At 41.2% G+C, this 19,518-nt stretch overlaps 1 protein-coding gene across 1 annotated transcript in view; it reads left to right on the top strand.

Moving 5' to 3' along the window:
* Window positions 1-714: 714 nt before the first annotated feature.
* LOC149210713 (uncharacterized) overlaps window positions 715-19,518 on the top strand; it is a 294,028-nt gene continuing 275,224 nt past the window's right edge. Inside the window, 1 exon segment of the mRNA XM_089396762.1 lies at window positions 715-1,321. The gene's annotated coding sequence lies outside the window, so the exon portion shown is untranslated.

The raw sequence follows: 19,518 nt of genomic DNA, 5'->3' as shown, positions 1-19,518 counted from the left end.
AGGCTCTTCCTCTTGTGCTACAGGTGTTTGGGTAACGCCCAATGAAACTAGGCGGATTGGGGTTGTCGGCCGAGGAAGCAAGAGAAACTGAGTCGGGGCTAGATATTGTAGGTGAGCAAGAGCTTCCACCTCTAGTGCCACCTCTCCTACTTTACATATGGTGGCGGACCAAGGTGGGGTTGGAAACAGGGGTAGTAGCAGCGGGGATGGTGGAGGAACTGCACTAGGAATTGACAGAGGAAGTGTGGACTTGAGCTAGGTTGCAGAGACGGGTGTGGGAATGGTGGAATCCATTGCCTAGATCAATGCAGCTTAACAAACATCATCGACTACCTGTTACAGTGTGCACATTAGGCTCTCCAGCCTACGGAGGACAAACACAATGAATTGGGGGGGAACTACAGAGTAGTTTGCAGGCTCCATTGTTATGTGTGATTCTCGTTCATCCGCTGGCCATGTGGCCAGCCCATCCGCTGCCCTGCCATCTCATCGTTTTAATGACTTTGGTAATCACCCGCATCTGGATATAATAATACCATGATTGCAAGATATAATAATAAAAATTAAAATACCAAAGAGAAAAAGACAAAACACAATTAAATGTATTACATTGTTCAATCATAAAACCCTTTACCCAATTTCAAAGTAGAAAACCCTATCCGAATAATTTTTAATGAAAAAAGAAAAAGAGCAATTGAATGTATTACATTGTTCAATCATAAAACCTTATTAGCGTCCTCGGGGAGGGATGCATGCTCATAACCCTCGCTTGACGGTGAATACAGTTCACAGTTATTATCAGCTATGAATCCTTTTTGTCTCTTGGCATAACGGAGTACAGTAAGTAGGGCAGTATTTTCACAGGTGTCGGAGGAAAGTGTGTTAAGGAAAAATCACTGTGAGAAAAGGGCATAAACAGGACACGGAGGGAAGTTTTATATTTTGGGTGATACTCACTATTAAGACTCCTGGGTTACAGGAAGAGAATGTTCTGAGAGGGATAGACATAATTGAACCACGGATACACAGAACAAAGGAGGTTTTGTCTCAATGACGGGTCTTAAGTCTGCATGATCGTGTCCTCGGCGAGGCGTGACCGAATAAGAACTCGTCTTGTCCTTGTATGCTGCTGCGTAAACCTTCTTGCCTCACAGACACACGGAAACACTGGAAGGGAACAGACCCTCTCAGTACAAGGCGGAAAGGGTTGGGGGGGGGGGGGGAACTGAGGACCGGCTGGGTTACAGAAGGAGCACGACAAACGGCTCCTCGGAGGAAACGGCCAGGATGAACAAAATTGTTTATGGCGACTTGATGTAAGGTATGCCTGGTCTCCACTCGATATCTTTTCAAATATATAAGCAACCATACTGTTATTAGCACCCATTCTGGTTTTTTTCGCGGTTTCTGGCATCAACAGTTTATTGTCAATTCTGCAATATTCTTAGGATACATGGCTTTCTGTATAGATATCGAAAAGTTCACCTGTCCTAAATTTCCTGTGCTCGAACCGTCTACGTACCACCATTTTTGGTGTTGGCTATCAGATATTTTTATTATTTTCCGTCCATGCATAGGATTCAGGTTCAGGATAGGGAAGTTTTGGTGTAATTGCAAAGGGTGTTATTGCTGTTGCATTGTGTTTTAAAAAGGAAAAAATACAAAGCACGTTATGAATGCTGCATAATCTTCCGGGTCTTTTTTTATATTAATGTCGTCGTAGACCATACTATTACCATTATAAGTTTAAAAGAGTGTCCTGATTAAATCCTGTAATAATTCCGTCTTCAGCATCTTCTCCCTTTACTATCGCATTGCTACACCAGAATTCATCTCTGGCTCCATTTCCGCTATGCATGTTTTTCTTGGTTTTTCCGGTAACCGGAAATACTTCTGAGGGGACGGTTTTTCTCTACATTCTAGACAGGCAGGTGAGCGCGTGTTGGATGACACCGGCCACATGGTAGGCTCACGTCATCTTCCCATTTCCCCACACTGACACTGCCAAAAGTCTTCGACCCACGTCACCCTTTTCACATCCCCATACTGTTCTGACATCACACATTCCCCATCAGGAATGTTGTAGGGTGGAAAGTTCATTTGTTTTCGTATCCGCTTTAGGTCTTGTACTATGACGGTGGTCTTTTAGTATCATATTAGGAAAGATCTATTGGAAATTTAAATGTTCTTTCAAACATTCCCCTCGTGGAACAGGGCGGCATCCTTTCCGAAATTAACCATGTCAGTATAATCTGCCCACACATGTTACCTTACACCCGGATCTAATCCATTCATCTCTAGGTCTGTCGACGCCTTTTTCCCAAATCCACTTATTGACAATCCTCGTGACTCCCCCTTGGACACGCTCATGTCTGGGGCCACGATGGAAATCGAGTCCGACGTGTTTGTCTCATCTGCTTCAGTCCGTGCAACAATTGATGTGGAAATGCTCCACGTTGGATCACGGCACCCGGATGCCTGGAAATCCAAGTTAGGTGAATTTAATATATCCTCTCCACGCCTTGCGACACTACCAACTCTGGGTGGCAAGCATGAGCTCCATCGTCGAAAACATAGACAACGTCCCATAAAAACCATCCCGCCTCCACCTGTTATCAATCTTGACAGTGCCACACTTGTGGGCCGAATTATTAGCCTGCAAAAACGTGCATTAGTTGGCCACTGGTATTTCTCAGATATGGAGGATTTCAAAATGAGGATTTGGCTGGGAACGAAGTGGAAGTCTTTGCTAGGATACATCCCCACGGTCGTTAGGCTCATGAAAAATTGGTACAGTTTCCATTTCCTTAGTATGGAGGATCTTGAGTCTATTAGGTCCATTCCCTGGGTGCATGGCAAAAGTTTCCTCGCCCTACATAACTAGTACATTGGATATAATCCCTTGCATAATACCCCTACCAGTAAGCTCATATGGGTCAAATTACCTGGTCTGTCGATAGAATTATGGACAAAGGATGCACTAACTGATATCGGAAATGCCATTGGCAAATTTGTTTACGTGGACCCAAAATGTCTCGGTGCAAAGGACAAGAGAGTTGCCTGGATCTTAATTGAGAAAGAATACTGTGGCAGTTTCCCTGATCACATTAATCTCCATTGGGGGGACATCAATCTCCATTAGAGGCTGGACTTTTGGGGGGTACCTTTTCGCTGTTCAACTTGCCATAGAATAGGACATCTACAAGACTAGTGCCTGTTTCGTCCGGGCGGCCGCCTACAGGGATTCCTAAACAAATCAAAGCAGGCATTTTTCGAGAAGGAATAGACCGGAAATATGGGTCAAAGGATGGTGTCATGTCATAAAGTGACACATCCAGGTAACTCTCACTGTACTTTTCCACAGAATTCTCCTTTTGTAGGTTCTAGGGGTATATCTCCTATACCTTTTCCATCTTCGCCTTACAACTCCCGAATGTCTGTGTCCCATTCTTGGGTTGTCCACCTCACCCTAGCTCCCCTCCCCCACCTGAACCTATCCCATGTCAGGAAATTCCTGCCCCTTTACCTTTCTCTCACCCTTTCAACAGCATCTCGTCATCATCGCACATCACTTACGTACCCTCACCTACTCCTTTCCCCACTATGGCATCTCACAAAATAAAAGGCAAAAAACCTTGCCTTTCTGTTAACCCTCCAAACTCGCCCGTTTCTACTTCTCCTAACTCGGTGGGAAGCGACCGGGATTTTTTCTTAAAAAAAAGACTTTGGACCTGCAAACCCTCACTATTCATAAACCTTGTTCACCTAGCTCTCCACACATCAACCCAAATTCAGCTGGTAATGTAACTGTCAGGGGGAAGCATAATAGGGGCAACAGGCATTTCGCGGAAGAAATTCCAATATCTCTCACTCCACATTAATGGACTGGTTCCTTATTGACATTCCTATTACAGATCTTTCTTCTCATGGGACTCTTAGAGCAAGGCAGCCCGTTGATCCTACTCCATGACTCGCATCTTGTCAATCAATATCAGGGGGCTGGGAACGGACCCAAAATTTATAGCTCTCAAAGATTTGTTCCTTTCCTTATATCTTAATCTCATCCTCATACAGGAAACAATGCATAAGTGAACATAAGCTGTCTCATATTTTAGGAAAATGTTTCCGAGCTAGCATATCACAGCAACTGACTCCGCCGGCCTCTCTGGGGGTCTGGTTGCTTTATGGGATCCATCTTGGGTCTCGATCAAGGCTTTCAGATGTTTTGCTGACATTTTGCTTGAAACCAATTTTCGTGGCCCTCCTGGTCTCATCCACATTCTTAATGTATATGCCCCTTACAAGGACCGTCTCATTTTCTGGAATCGGTTTCTCTCGTGTGAGATAATGGAACTGGACTCCTTAATGATTGTGGGAGATTTAAACTGTGCTTTAAGCCGTGATGAAGTTTGGGGTCACGGTAGGAAGGTGGATCCTCTGGCCGGCCATCTACAAGATGCCCTACTCATTTATAATTTTGTAGATGCCCTACAAAAAGTGCCCTCATGTGGGACAATGGAAGATCTGGTTCTTCTTATCTGGCCAAACGAATGAATCGTTTTTTACTTCATGAAAGGTTGTTAGAACGTTTGGGTCATTTGGGTACGGAAATCATTAATAATTTCACTTCAGATCACAGACCGATCTCACTGCAATGGAGGAACACTGAAATCCGAAAGGGATTTCCTTTCAAATTCAATAGGACTTCGCTGGATGACCCAGAGTTCAATGAACTTGTTCAGGAAACCTGGGATTGCCACACTTCTCCCACTAGCACCTCCCCTTCACAGCATCTCCTTTATGCAAACCATTGGAGGAACATTAACACAATCTCGGAGATCAGGGATGAGGAGGGGAAAACTTTTCAAACTCAGGAAGACATTTGCAATGCGGCTATAAAGAACTTCCAGGAATCCTACAATAGGAATGTGAACATAATGACTGAAGATATCATCTGGGGAATTGATCCATACCCTACAATGTTCATACATGAATAGAATGAAGAACTATACAAACTTGTTTCCGAAGAAGAACTTTTGAAAGTAATGAAATATTTCAAGAAAGATAAATGTCCAGGTCCGGATGGATGGACGATTGAATTATTCCTACACTTTTTTGATCTAGTAAAGAAGGATCTTCTGAATATGGTTGAGGAATCTAGAATGTCGGGTAATATCCATCAATATATATCATCAACCTACATTGCCCTCATCCAAAAAAAAAAGCCAATACCTTCTCGGATTTTAGACCAATATCCTTGTGCAACTCAATCTATAAAATTATCTAAGATCATTGGTGGCAAAATTCGAGACACTCTCTCGCATTATATCTCTCACGAACAACATGGATTCCTAAAAGATAGACTTATTCATGATGCTGTTGCAAACACACAGGAAAGTTTGCATTCCATCCACACAAAAAAATTTGAAGCAACGATTTTTCAAATAGATTTAAAGAAGGCATATGACTGCCTAGATTGGGGTTTTTTAAGATGTGTTCTTACCAACATTGGCCTCAGACCCAATAATACAAACTGGATTATGGCTTGTGTTGAAAAGGTAAATTTTGCCATTCTTATTAATGGACACCCTACAAATTACTTCTGTGCTGCTAGAGGATTGAGGCAGGGATGCTCGCTTGTGTTGAAAAGGTAAATTTTGCCATTCTTATTAATGGACACCCTACAAATTACTTCTGTGCTGCTAGAGGATTGAGGCAGGGATGCTCCCTATCCCTGTTATTGTTTATCCTAGCAATGGACTGTCTAAGCCTGCATATGAAAAGAGCTGTTACAGAGGGACACTTCCAACCCCTGAGTATTAGCAAACATAACAGCATATCTCACAACCTTTTTGTTGATGACATTCTGATTCTGGGAATGCTTTGTCGTTTCACCTGTGTATGTCTTTATAACATCCTAAAGAAATTCACAATGGCTACAGGTTTACAAATTAATGAAAGAAAATCTATTATCTTTCATGGAATGTGTGACCGGGAAATCATTGATTACATTGCAGGTTTGTATAACATAAAAGCAATTCCTATACAAGAGGGAATGAAGTATCTTGGATACCATCTTAAACCCTCCAGTTACACCGGAGCGGACTGGCAATGAGTCATTGAACGTTACTATAAAAGAACCTGAAGTATCTTGGATACCATCTTAAACCCTCCAGTTACACCAGAGCGGATTGGAAATGGGTCATTGAACGTTACTATAAAAGAATCTCTGGATGGGAATGCAAGTGCCTGTCGATGGGAGGAAGAGCTATACTGGCCCAACCAGTGTTAGCACAGCTAACTGTATATTGGGCTCATCTTTTTTATATACCAGCTAGCATTATTAACATGCTAAATCGACTTACAACGAATTTCATTTGGGGAGGCTGCAATGAAAAGAAGAAATTTCATTTAACCAAACTTTCTAATATTACTTTTCCAAAGGAACTGGGAGGTTGGGGGATTATGGATCTTCGTAAATTTGGAATCACCTTATTATGTAAATTTTTATGGAGAGGCCTATATGGGAAAGGCACCTGGAGTATGTCCATAAAAAAGATGTATTTGGGCAACAAAGACTTTACTTTCTGGTATAGGAAAGGCACTATTGGATCCATTCAAGGATCTGCTATCTGGCAAAGTTTCCGAAAAATACAATCCGTCTTCTTACAAAATCTCTCATGGAGCTTCCAAAACGGGAACAAAATATTCATTGATTCGGATCCAGTTTTTGGAGTTGGGAAGGATTGCTCTGTTACTCAGGAAATTATAAATGTCCTTCAACGAGCGGGCATCTTTGTTTGGGGACAGGTCATTAAGGGCTGGCAGGGACCTTTTCCTATATGGAAAGAAGTACAAGTTATGGGTCTACAAGGACAGTGGACCTTACAATGGAACAAGATATTGACAAACATAAAAAATACTGGAATCTGTCGTACAGAGCCACATGACTATCTCACATGGAAGGGGAAAAGGAGGACAAGTAGTATAAGCATTGTTGATACCTATTTAACCATATCCAATTTACAACCTCCCCAAACAGGTCGCCAATTTCCCATTGCCTTATGGAAAACAGGGGTTCCAAGCAAAATCATAATTTTCTCCTTGTTAGTTTTTCATAATGAAAACCTCATATGGGAGAATCTACAGAAGAGGTAGTGGCAAGGGCTGGGCATCTGTTCAATTTGCAAAACTGAAACTGAAAATAACGAGCATATCTTCCTACAATGCAATCTCACCTCTCAGGTATGGAAAAACTTATCAAATTTATTTGGTTTCAGTTTTATAATGCATTCTTCCATAAAGGACTCACTCGAATGGTGGAGTGTGCAGAAGGCTTCTTGGAGATCCATTCCCCAAATAGTTATATGGACAATTTGGAAATGGAGGAACAATTTTTTGTTCCAAGACAAAAAGGAAGTGTTTCAACAAATAACTCAGAAGGTTATCTCATATTACAATGTCTACATACCACAACTCAAACAACTAAGTGATAAGCCTTGTGGACACAGAAACTTTTTGTTAGAATACCCAATGGGTTTTTTTGATGGTGCAGCACAAAAAGGTATATGTGCTTGTGGTGTTTGTATTTACATGAATGAACATCTGAAATATAACCTGTACTGGAATGGAGGGGAAGGTAACAACAACAAAGTAGAGGCAATGGCACTTTCTGGCCTCTTATGTTTCTGCAATTTTCTAAACATCTCTGTATTACATATTTATGGAGACTCTAAAATTATAATTGACCATGTCTTAGGGAACATTTCCATAAATAATCCTTTGCTAATAGGATGGATGAAGAGAATTGAGATATTTTGGCAAGCACAAAATGGTTTCTCTATACAGCATGTTGGCAGATCCCAAAATGAGCAAGCTGACAGACTATCAAAGGAAGGTCTATCCAAAGAACTAGGCAAATGGCATATGGATATTCTTTTGGAAAACATCACCTACAATATGGAAGACTTTCTCCTTCCAGGAACATAATTCTGAACACATTATCTCCTTTTCTCTTCTGTTGATGACTATCTCTGCTTGGCCACTGGGCATTTCACAGTGTCCTTTGCGAAGTGGGGCTTCTCCTACGCAGATGGTGAATATCTTTTTCTTTTTCAATAGGGTTTAATTTTCGCTCAAAGTAATGGGTTATATTCTACCTTTTACTGTTACTATATCACACAGCTTCCACATTTAGCCATCACTGTTTCTTCCTTCAAATGGTTTTGGGGAAGATGACTCATAGTGTTATTATAGGATGCTCACACTCTCTCATTACTGTTTTTGATTGACAAGGGTTGCCAGACTATCTGTAATTATTGTAAATTTCTCTCTGATATTAATATAAATAGCATTTTTTTTGTACTGAAAATAATCTAAATCCCCTATGCTAAAAAAAAAGTTACATCCCTCATCTCCGCGCTGTTAAATACACATTGAAATAAAAAATTAAGTATAAGCGTCCCTCGCATGAATGTGCCCAAACCTTGCTTTTGGTGGAGGAAGGGTTTTATGGAGGGTTTAAAGCTTCATATTTTCGGAAATTAAAAGTTTTTAAATGTGGAAAATATTTGCAAGAGAGAAAAAATAATAGGGCAAAGACGTCTATGATCCTTGATGCTACACTGTGATTGAAAACCAGTCCATGTGGCGGAGAGAAGAACCAACAACATACCGAAGAATTTTGCAAATAGAAAAACACGCAGAGCAAACTCAAAGTGCATGGTCGGAGTGTGCCCTAGAGTTTTTGAGACGGATATTTCTTCTCGAAATTTGAAGACTTGGAGCCTTTTTGGTGGACTCCAATATTTTGACAAGTACACATGTATTTTTTCTTTGAATATTTTTTTACTTAAGAAGATTACAAACTATAACTACTGAAACACAAACGCCTATTGACGATACGTGCCAGACAAACCCCTCACATATAGCGAAGGAAGCGCAAAAATCCCAGAGATTTAGACTTTTAAGCATACATAGAGATTAATTTCTGAAAGTTATTTTTGGCCAGAAGTATATATAAATTGTCACTGGGTTTGGTGAAATCTCAAGGTTCAAGTTCGAAATTCGTCAAACCTCAAGCAATTTCGAATAAGATCGTTGAAGTTCGCCACACTTGAACGCGAACTTCAAAATGAATTCGAACTTGGATACCAAAATTTATTTAGGTGCAGTGGAATTCGATTTTTTAAAGGTTTTTTTTTTGTGTCTTTTCTAAATGCAAGTCTAAACCTAGATTAAACTTACACCACGTTCCATTCTTTCCTCTCTCCGCTTTCCATACTTCTTGCCGCATAACATTCCTCCCTTCTTCGAGCCCTCACAGATACGCGCACCATTCTACCTCCGGTTTCGTATTATTCCTCCCTCTATTACAGCGCTACATGACCATCTCTTGTCTCCTTTCTCACAAGCCACAGAGCAAGGCTGAGTTACTGACCATCGCTCGTAAACCCGACAACGGCGGCTGCAGGGCCGAAGGATGAGGCTAAAGGGTTGACGGCGGCTGCTACAGGCCCGAACGTTGAAGGCTGAGGTTGCAGACTTCAACACCGGTATGCTACAACGACAACCTCGGCCTGAAGGCTTAGATCAGCCACCAGACTAATGTTTCAGGCTCTCAACATAGGGTATTAATATGTTTAATTATTAATTTTGGGATGCAATTTTCGTTTTTATCATGTGTGTTCAATTAGCATATTGAAATTTATTACATACATTTTAAGTTTGAAATTTTATATTCTCTGGAACACAATGCCGAATTTTGTTAGCTAATTTTTCATTGTCGAATGAAGGGGAGGTTCTCGTACCTCACAACAATAAACAACAGTGTTGATCCCTGAACTGTCTCTAGGGCTTAGGCAGGGGTCATACATTCAAAAAATCTAGTGACCAACTCCAAATATAATAACATCGTATTTACAATTAACGATATTCTATCACAATATTTAGAGAATGTTTTGACACTAATGGCAAAGGAAAAATGTCAGTTTAATGATGAAAAAGATGGAGCAGTCTTCTTTAGCCATGTAAAAAGAAAATATGAAATACAAAGGAGGCAACAACAATGCAAAAAAGGGAATTATAATATTTAACTGACTACAATTAATTTGATATTTACCTTAATGCCCTCCTTTAATGGTCAATCTAGTAATGACACCAAGCTTATTTGGGAGTTTTACATATTTTTCAAACCCAAAGACTTAGGTGAAAATGTCTGTAAGTTGGTCCTTTGTGGGATGGTATTGCAGCTTAATAGATCCATCCTTTACCTGAAAAAGTGGCAGTGTTGTCAACATGCTTGGTATGCTTGTGGATGATTGGATTCTTGGCTACTTTGAGCAACCCCCGATTACAAAAAAGTAGGGGTGTTGGTTTTATCTATTGCATCTCCATTTTTGGAATAGTGTTGTTGGGAGTGCCCTACTAGGGGCCACGCCCCCCCTCCCCCATTGAAGTGGACTACGCTCTTGATGCTCCTGTTCTGTTCCTATTCCTACTTCAGCAACATTGGTTGAGAAACACAAGGAGCATCCCAAACTGTCTCACTTGCTCCTTGTATTTCTCCTTGATATTCTGTGTCTATTTAAATGTATTATACTTCTATTTAAATGGCTCTTGCTAGCTGCTTCTTGTTGGTCCATATAATTGTTCTATTATGTAACATTTTGACTTGATTAAATTACATAAAAATAAAAATAAAATAAAATAAAATTTAAAATTAAAAGTAAAAGTAAAATTAAATAAAACAAAAAATCTAATAATTAAAATAAAAATAAAATAAAATTTACAAGTAAAATAAAATAAAATAAAAATTTTAATAATTAAAATAAAATCAAAATAAAATACCCAAATTTACTGTTTTTGAGCTTTAGGGTTTGACAACCCATGGATTTGCAATAGTATTTCATCAAAACTATAGTGGAAAAGGAGCATAACAGAGCATTGATAGCATAGTTCCATAATGTAGTGCGATGTTGCATAAAAAAATATGGCCATACCACTCTTCCATTTAGCCCCAACTGCATCTTTGTAACTCTCATCATCGAAAGAGGTACGTCCCCAGGAGGACTATTGAACGGTTGTTTGAAGGGGGGCTATTGAAAGGGTTTTTTAGATTGGCCTAATTTTTCTTATAATGTTTGGGCTTAACAATAGATTCGGTTGATTCTTGCTCGGAGAAGCGGGAGCCTTCGCCAATACATTTTTTTGGAAACGGGTCGGTGCCATTGTTGCCATGAAGCTCATCAGGTAATATGTTTTTCCTTTCAAATCTTCCTCGTTTTTAAAGTTCTAAACATGAAAAACATCCCCAAAAAATTGAATTTGCGTAGTCTAGACTGCGTAAAACAAGGGTTTTGAAGAATGTCTTGTACTTAAAGAAACTCAACCTCATTCATGGATCAGCTAAATATAAGTTCAAGTGCAAGTTAGTCTCCAGGAATGTTGTCTCAAAATTGCGTTAGATAGCTGCAAAGTCAGTTCCAAACCTCAGATCCAGGCTTTAGAATATGTCGCAGCCACAACCAAATTATACCATGAAGAATTGCAACAAAATTTCTTAGAAATTCCCATTCCATAGATGTTAATTTTAGGTATGTTCTATGCTAGAGCAATTTATTTCAATTTCTTTTCCACATTAGTAATCACATCAGCATAAAGTAAATTGCAGATAGAACATAAATATAAATCGCAGAAGACAAGCCAAGACAAGAGGACACAAGATGTGGCACTAGCTAGGGACAAACCCCAATGTGGGGAAACCCTTCATCAATTCTTCCTTTATGTTTTTCAAAGTTCAGTAAAGAAAGTGAGAGAGATAGTACATTTACAATAGAAGTCAATCACTTTGACTTTTGATATCGACATGAGATCAGTTGAAGACATATTGCTTCAACTGATTCTCTAAGGTGACCCATTTACCTATCATAGTGCTGCATCTCGTCTATTTGCTGCACATTACTGTGTGACACCTTGCAGTACTGTCACATGTGTTGAACCTTGATCACTGGGCTGCTCTCATCTTCATCATCATGCTGCATCTTCTATGGTCTTATTCATCATCAAGTTGCCCCTGCTTATGATCTCATTCATCATTATGTTGCCCATGCTCATATTATCATGCATCATTATGATGCCCATGCTCATATCATCATGCTGCTTATTATGCTGCCCATGATCTCATACATCATGTTGCCTTCCTTCAAAGACAGATGCTCTGGCTGTTTCGACAGTTCTTGGTAGTTCCAACTTTTCCGGCATTTCTGGCTTTTTTGGTATTTCCGGCTTTTCCAGCGTTTCAGGCAGTGCCGGCTTTTCCGGCAGTTTCGGTTTTTTCGGCTTTTCTTGCTTTTTTGGTTGTTCCGACTTTTCCAGCGTTTTCGGCAGTTTTGATTTTTCTGGCAGTTTTGGCTTTTCCGGCAGTTCCAGCTTTTCCGACTTTTACGCAGTTTCGGCTTTTCTGGCAGTTGCGGCTTCTTCGACTTTTCCTTAGGATCTCTCCTCCTACTAAAACCCAAAGACAAGTAGAGAGAGGAAGATATCCAAGTGTGTGTAGAAATGACTTGAAGTCCTCTTCTATTTATACTAAAACATAGAGGTTGAATAGACATGACTGTTGGGCTTCTGAGCCTACATAAGTTGCTGGCCGACTTAACAATTTGTCCATAACATAAATAAATTCATACCTTCATAAATACTTATCGGAATCGGATGATCTTTAATTCAATCCTCCACCTCTCAATGGGAGGGATCCAATAAAAATATCAGCTGCCATAAATAATATGACCCACATGGAGTTTGGCACTAGTTGCCAATTTTAACACTCCCTCTCAACTAGGGAGAAATCCATCCGATGATCCATATGTCCAACTGTACTGTCTCTGTTATGAGTGCCCTGCACTGCTCTGCTCAGCTGCTCAGCTCAGCTCAGCTTTGCTCAGCTCTGCTGCCTTTGCTCTGCGCTGCTCAGCTTTGCTGGTTTGGCTCTGCTCTGTTGGTTCGACTCTGCTCTGCTCAGCTCTACTGGCTTGACTCTGCTCAACTCAGCTTTGCTGGCTCTGCTTTGCTCTGCTCAGCTCTGCTTTGCTCAGCTCTGCTCAACTTAGCTCTGCTGAACCATGAAGAAGAAGAATTGATCGAGAATGTGTGTACCACTGGTCCCAGACCAGTCCTCAATCGACCCGAAGTCAGTGTCATAGTCGGTACAACTCTTACCACTGGTCCCAGACCAATACTCTACTGACTCGAAGTCAGTCTCAGAGTATGTACCACTGGTCCCAGATTAGTCCTCAATCAATCCGAAGTCAGTTCATAGTGGGTACAACTCCTACCACTAGTCCCAGACCAGTATCATTGATCCCAGATCAATGATGGTCATCCTAGCATAGGGAGTACGGTAGATACAGCGATGCGTCCATCGGTACTACTATGGTCCCTATCCTCATTTCCCCGCTCATTGATCAGATGAGAGGTACTTCCCATGAGTCCCAGACTGCATGGGTAGGATGCCTCGACAAGGAACTTAATCAATCCTGTCCTCACAAGAGAACTAATCATCCTGCTACACAATCGCCATGAAGAACACATCATCCAGGCCTCACAGGAGAACTAATCATCCTGCTACACAATCATCATGGAGAACACATCATCCAGACCTCACAGGAGAACTAATCATCCTGATACACAATCGTCATGGAGAACACATCATCCAGACCTCACAGGAGAATTAATCATCCTGCTACACAATCGTCATGGAGAACACATCTTCCAGACCTCACAGGAGAATTAATCATCTTGCTACACAGGAGAGCGAAACATCCTGTCCCACAAGAGAGCGAATCATCTTGTCCCACAAGAGGGCGAATCATCTTGTTCACAGGAGAGGGAATCATCCTACAGGAGAGTGAATTATCTTGTCCCACAAGAGAGCGAATCGTCTTGTCCACAGGAGAGCGAATCACCCGGTCCATAGGAAAGCGAATCATCCTGTCCCAGTGCGCACCACCAGGGGAGGGTGAGTTACCCTGTGGTCGTATGTTGCTCCAATAAGAACCACAAGCATAGCTCCCAGAGCTCAATGTGTACAACATGTAGGACCCTTGTACAAGGGTCTCTTGACGACTCCAAGTCATTCGGGAAAATCATAGATTTGATCTTTCCCCCTAGGCTTAGACAAAGTGTAGCGACCTGTACATCATCTAATAGTGATGGAGCTTCCTTGCTCATAGACTTACCATATCCCAGATAAGGTAGTATCTGATGTCTATATGCTGGAGCAATTGTTGAATACGGGATTCCTCAATAATCAAATCCCACCTCTGGTTGTCACAGAGAATCACAGTGGTACAAACAGCTCACTTGAAGAGCTTCCCCAACCAGGCAGCTTCATACGAGATCATACTCGTAGATATGTATCCGGTCTCAGCGGTGCTTATAAAAACTGACTTTTGCTTCCTGCTCATCCATGATATCGAAGCAGAATCCAAAGAGAAACAACACTAAGAAGTGCTCTAGTGATCCTCCACACTGCCTGCCCAATTAGCATTCGAATAATCATGCAGTTTCATATTTCCAGCAGTGTATCTCAATCCATGAGAGATTGTGCCGCGAAGACATCTCAAAAGATTCTTGGCACGAATCTAGTGAGGTTCAACCAAATATGAGCTCACCATACTAATTGCAAAACATATGTCTGGATGAAAGTTCACCAAGAACATCAACGCGAATGAGTTTATGAGATTCAGAGGCATTTCCTAAATTTGGTCAGACATCACTACCATATAACTTCTGAAAGTTAAGATCCTCGTGGTAGTCACAGGCTTGCAGTTCACCATTCCACATCTGGAATCCAACTCCCTCTTACCTCTGCAAATGAGAGGGTCTGCACTTGTTAGAAGTAGGTCGTCCTCATAACGTGCAGGCATGAGAGGTCTATCATCCACAACCTTCGGATGATTTGGATCCATTGCACTCCTAGTGAATCTCAACATTATCAGACAACGATCGATCCTCTCATACTATGCTCGGGTTATTTTGCTTCAAGCCATAAAGGGCTTTCTTCCACTTGCATATGCGAGATTCCTGATTATCAATCTCAGACCCCTTGGGTTGTTCCAGACCTGTGGACCTGCTACATAAGGGGAATGGTCTCCTTGTAAGATTTTCCTTCGGTACATCTCAGACATGTACTTTCATGCTCCTTTTGAATTCAGGCATTCCTGTCACCATCTGACTCACAGATCTTCGGTGCTACGTGACAATGGACATGGTCCCCAGTGGATTTCCTGTAATTTGATACAACCCTGAACTCAAAAACATCTTTGAAAATTCTATTTCCAAACACATACCTCTCCATTGATAAGTGCCACCCTGAAACCTTTGACTTCCATTTCCGAGATGGACACCAGGTTCTTCTTGCGATCATGTACATAAAAGTGATTCGGGGTTCCTTGCTTTCTTTGAAGAGTCGACCATTTCCTTGATGCCCTGCATTACCTTCGGAGACTCCTTCGCATAATGGTCGAACTTATTACAACCAAGGCATCTGCCTTTCCTTCCACCCTTAGATCCAAACTTCCTAATGAAGTGATCTTTAGATGGGCCATCAGAAACTTCCGCTACGCCATTCTGATAATATGTTCTTTTTCGACTTCACCCTTTGTGAACTTAGAAGAGAGATGTGGAACACATTGATCCTTTTGTCTTGTCCCTATTGTCTTTGGTGATTGCTCTTTCACTCTTGCTTGGGCATTGTCTCCACCTCAGCTCTGATACCATGTTAATTTTAGATATGTTCTATGCTAGAGAAATTTATTTCAATTTCTTTTCCACATTAGTAATCACATCATCATAAAGTAAACTGCAGATAGAACATAAATATAAATCACAGAAGACAAGCCAAGACAAGAGGACACAAGATGTGGTGCTAGCCAGGGACAAACCCCAATGTGGGGAACCCTTGATCAATTCTTCTTGTATGTTCTTCAAAATTTAGCAGAGAATGTGAGAGAGATAGTACATTTACAATAGAATTCAATCACTTTGACTTTTGATATCGGCATGAGATCAGTTGAAGACATATTGCTTCAATTGATTCTCTAAGGTGACTCGTTCATCTATCAATATGTTGCATCTTGTCTATTTGCTGCACATTATCGTGTGACACCTTGCTGTACTGTCACATGTGTTGAACCTGGATGATTGAACTACTCTCATCTTGATGCTGCTCATCATGGTGCATCTTCCATGGTCTTATTCATCATCAAGTTGCCCATGCTCATGATCTCATTCATCATTATGCTGCCCATGCTCATATCATCATGCATCATTATGCTGCCCATGATCATATCATCATGTTGCTTATTATGCTGCCCATGATCTCATACATCATGCTGCCTTCCTTCGGAGATAGATGCTCCGGCTGTTTCGGCAGTTCCCGGTAGTTCTGGCTTTTCCGGCAGTTCTAGCATTTTCGGCTTTTCTGGTATTTTTGGCTTTTCTGGCTTTTCCAGCGGTTTTGGCAGTTCTGGATTTTTCGGCAGTCCAACTTTTTCGGCTTTTTCGGCTTTTCCTTAGGATCTCTCCTCCTACTAAAACCACTTTTGATATCGGCATGAGATCAGTTGAAGACATATTGCTTCAATTGATTCTCTAAGGTGACTCGTTCATCTATCAATATGTTGCATCTTGTCTATTTGCTGCACATTATCGTGTGACACCTTGCTGTACTGTCACATGTGTTGAACCTGGATGATTGAACTACTCTCATCTTGATGCTGCTCATCATGGTGCATCTTCCATGGTCTTATTCATCATCAAGTTGCCCATGCTCATGATCTCATTCATCATTATGCTGCCCATGCTCATATCATCATGCATCATTATGCTGCCCATGATCATATCATCATGTTGCTTATTATGCTGCCCATGATCTCATACATCATGCTGCCTTCCTTCGGAGACAGATGCTCCGGCTGTTTCGGCAGTTCCCGGTAGTTCTGGCTTTTCCGGCAGTTCTAGCATTTTCGGCTTTTCTGGCTTTTCCAGCGGTTTTGGCAGTTCTGGATTTTTCGGCAGTCCAGCTTTTTCGGCTTTTTCGGCTTTTCCTTAGGATCTCTCCTCCTACTAAAACCCAAAGGCAAGTAGAGAGAGGAAGAGATCCAAGTGTCTGTAGAAATGACTTGAAGTCCTCTTCTATTTATACTAAAACGTAGAGGTTGAACAGAGATGACTGTTGGGCTTCTGAGCCTACATAAGTTGCTGGCCGACTTGACAATTTGTTAATAACATAAATAAATTCATAACTTCATAAATACTTATCAGAATCGTATGATCTTTAGATCAATCCTACACCTCTCAATGAGAGGGATCCAATAAAAATATCAGCTGCCATAAATAATATGACTCACTTTGAGTTTGGCCCTAGTTGCCAATTTTAACACTCCCTTTCAACTAGGGAGAACTCCATCCGCTGATCCATATGTCCAACTGTACTATCTCTGCTATCAGTGCCCTGCATTGCTCTGCTGGCTATGCTTTGCTCTACTGGCTCTGCTGGTTCGATTCGGCTCTGCTCAGCTCTGCTGGCTCTACTATGCTTTGCTCAGCTCTGCTGGTTCTGCTCAGCTCTGCTCTGCTCAACTTAGCTCTGCTGAACCATGAAGAAGAAGAATTGATCGAGAATGTGTCATGCCATTCTCCACTGACCCGAAGTTAGTCTCAGAGTGTGTACCACTCAGTGTTGCGGGGGAGCGCTCCCCCCCCTCGCTCCCGCTCCCAATCTGCGCTCCAGGCGGGAGCGGCTCGGGAGCGCGCTTCCGATAAAAAAATTTGCGCTCCCTGCCAATTTAGGGAGCGACATCAGAAGCGTCGCTCCCGGAGCGAATATATAACGCTCGGGAGCGATCACTCCCGAGCATTAAGTATTCGCTTTGGGAGTGAATCGACGGACCATGCGGGAGATCCGTGCGGAAAAAAAGCCGCAGACGCGAAAAAAATTTCCAATTTAAAAAAAAAATTGTTTTAAAAGCCCAATGGGGCAAACAAACATTTCATTATCACTTGAGCAAGAGCAAGAGCAAGGAGAGCGAGAGCAAAGGAGTGAGAAGCGAGGAGCAAGTGCCGAGGAGCGAGGAGCAAACCTGTAGAGAGGTAAGTAACTTAGTAATTTAGTTAGTTTAATTTAGTTAGGTAGTAATTTAGGTAGTTTAATTTAGTTTATTAACTATATTTAGTAAGAAAATTATGAATCAAATTAAATTAATAGATTAAAATTATTAAATTAATAGATTAAAATTATTAAATTAATTAATCTAAATAAATTAAATTAATTTGCAGATTCAAAAGCCTACAAATATCAAACATCATGGACCTGGCTATATTTCTTGGATTTTCCTCTTCTTGGTCCCTTTGATGGTTATTATGGTGCTGGAGAGTAGGAAACGGAGGGACCAAAATGAAGAGGGGGATGAAGAAGCTGGAGAAAGTGGATTTGGTCAAAACCCCGGTGAGGAGGAGCTGGAGGAGGGTGAACATGACTCTCAAAAAACAAAACAAGACCAAACCCCATTGTGGAAATATGTTAACAGGCCTGAAGCAGGGAAAGGGGGTGGAACCACTAAATTTCATTGCCCCCATTACAACAATGATTACACAGGTTCATACACTCGTGCCAGAAAACACCTCTGCGGGAAAAGGCCTTGGGATGGAGACAAAAAAATAGGAATCAAAACTTGTCCAGCGGTGTCAGCAGCGAATAGAGCCAAATACATAAGGGAAGAGGAGGAAACTTGTTAGACCCCTATATTACTAGTGTAACACCTTATTGTTATTAGTATAACCCACTTATTATATTGATGTACCCATGTAGTGCCCATTTTGTTACTATTGTGCCCCATAGAAGCCCAATATTGTTATTATTGTGCCCTTACATTATTATTGTTATGTCGGCTCTGATTATGTTATGACCCCTTAGACTCCTATATATAGAAAGGAGGTCTTTTCATTTGTATCATCCAAGAATTGTTCATTTATGTAATGTAAAGGAGGTTGCCCCCTCAAAGAGGCTGAATTCTAAGGTGTTGATCTATCTTTTCTATCTTTTCTTGAGCTGGTTTCATAACATTTGGTATCAGAGCTTTGGATTCTAGAGTTTTGCTGCTCCAAACAGGTCATCGTGGCATTTTCGCTATAACTTTTTTCTGTGACGTTTCAGAAGTCGCAAAAAAAACCCATTTGAAAAGAAATCGCGCTGAACATTGGTTCCGAATTTCAGAGCTTTTTGCGCGATATTTGCGGAGATATGATCTGAGGAAGTTGGTCTTTTTCCAGACTCTTGAATTACATTCAAAACAGGTGACTTGGGGAAAATCGTCATAACTTTCTCTCTGGGGATCAGATTGAAATTTCGTAAGAAGGTACAGAAAGAGGACGCACTGTAGTTTCTTGTATGCATTTTTTAGATCCAAAGGTTGAAACAGTGACTCGTGGCACGTCGTACAAGTTCGCTCTACTAAACTA

The sequence above is a fragment of the Pinus tabuliformis genome, chromosome 1_2 (genome assembly GCF_031772625.1).
Source record: "Pinus tabuliformis cultivar Carrire ecotype Pingquan chromosome 1_2, CPIR1, whole genome shotgun sequence".
In the NCBI taxonomy this organism is placed as follows: Eukaryota; Viridiplantae; Streptophyta; class Pinopsida; order Pinales; family Pinaceae; genus Pinus; species Pinus tabuliformis.
Note: the sequence above shows the minus strand (reverse complement) of the source record. Positions and strands in the feature narration are given on the sequence as shown.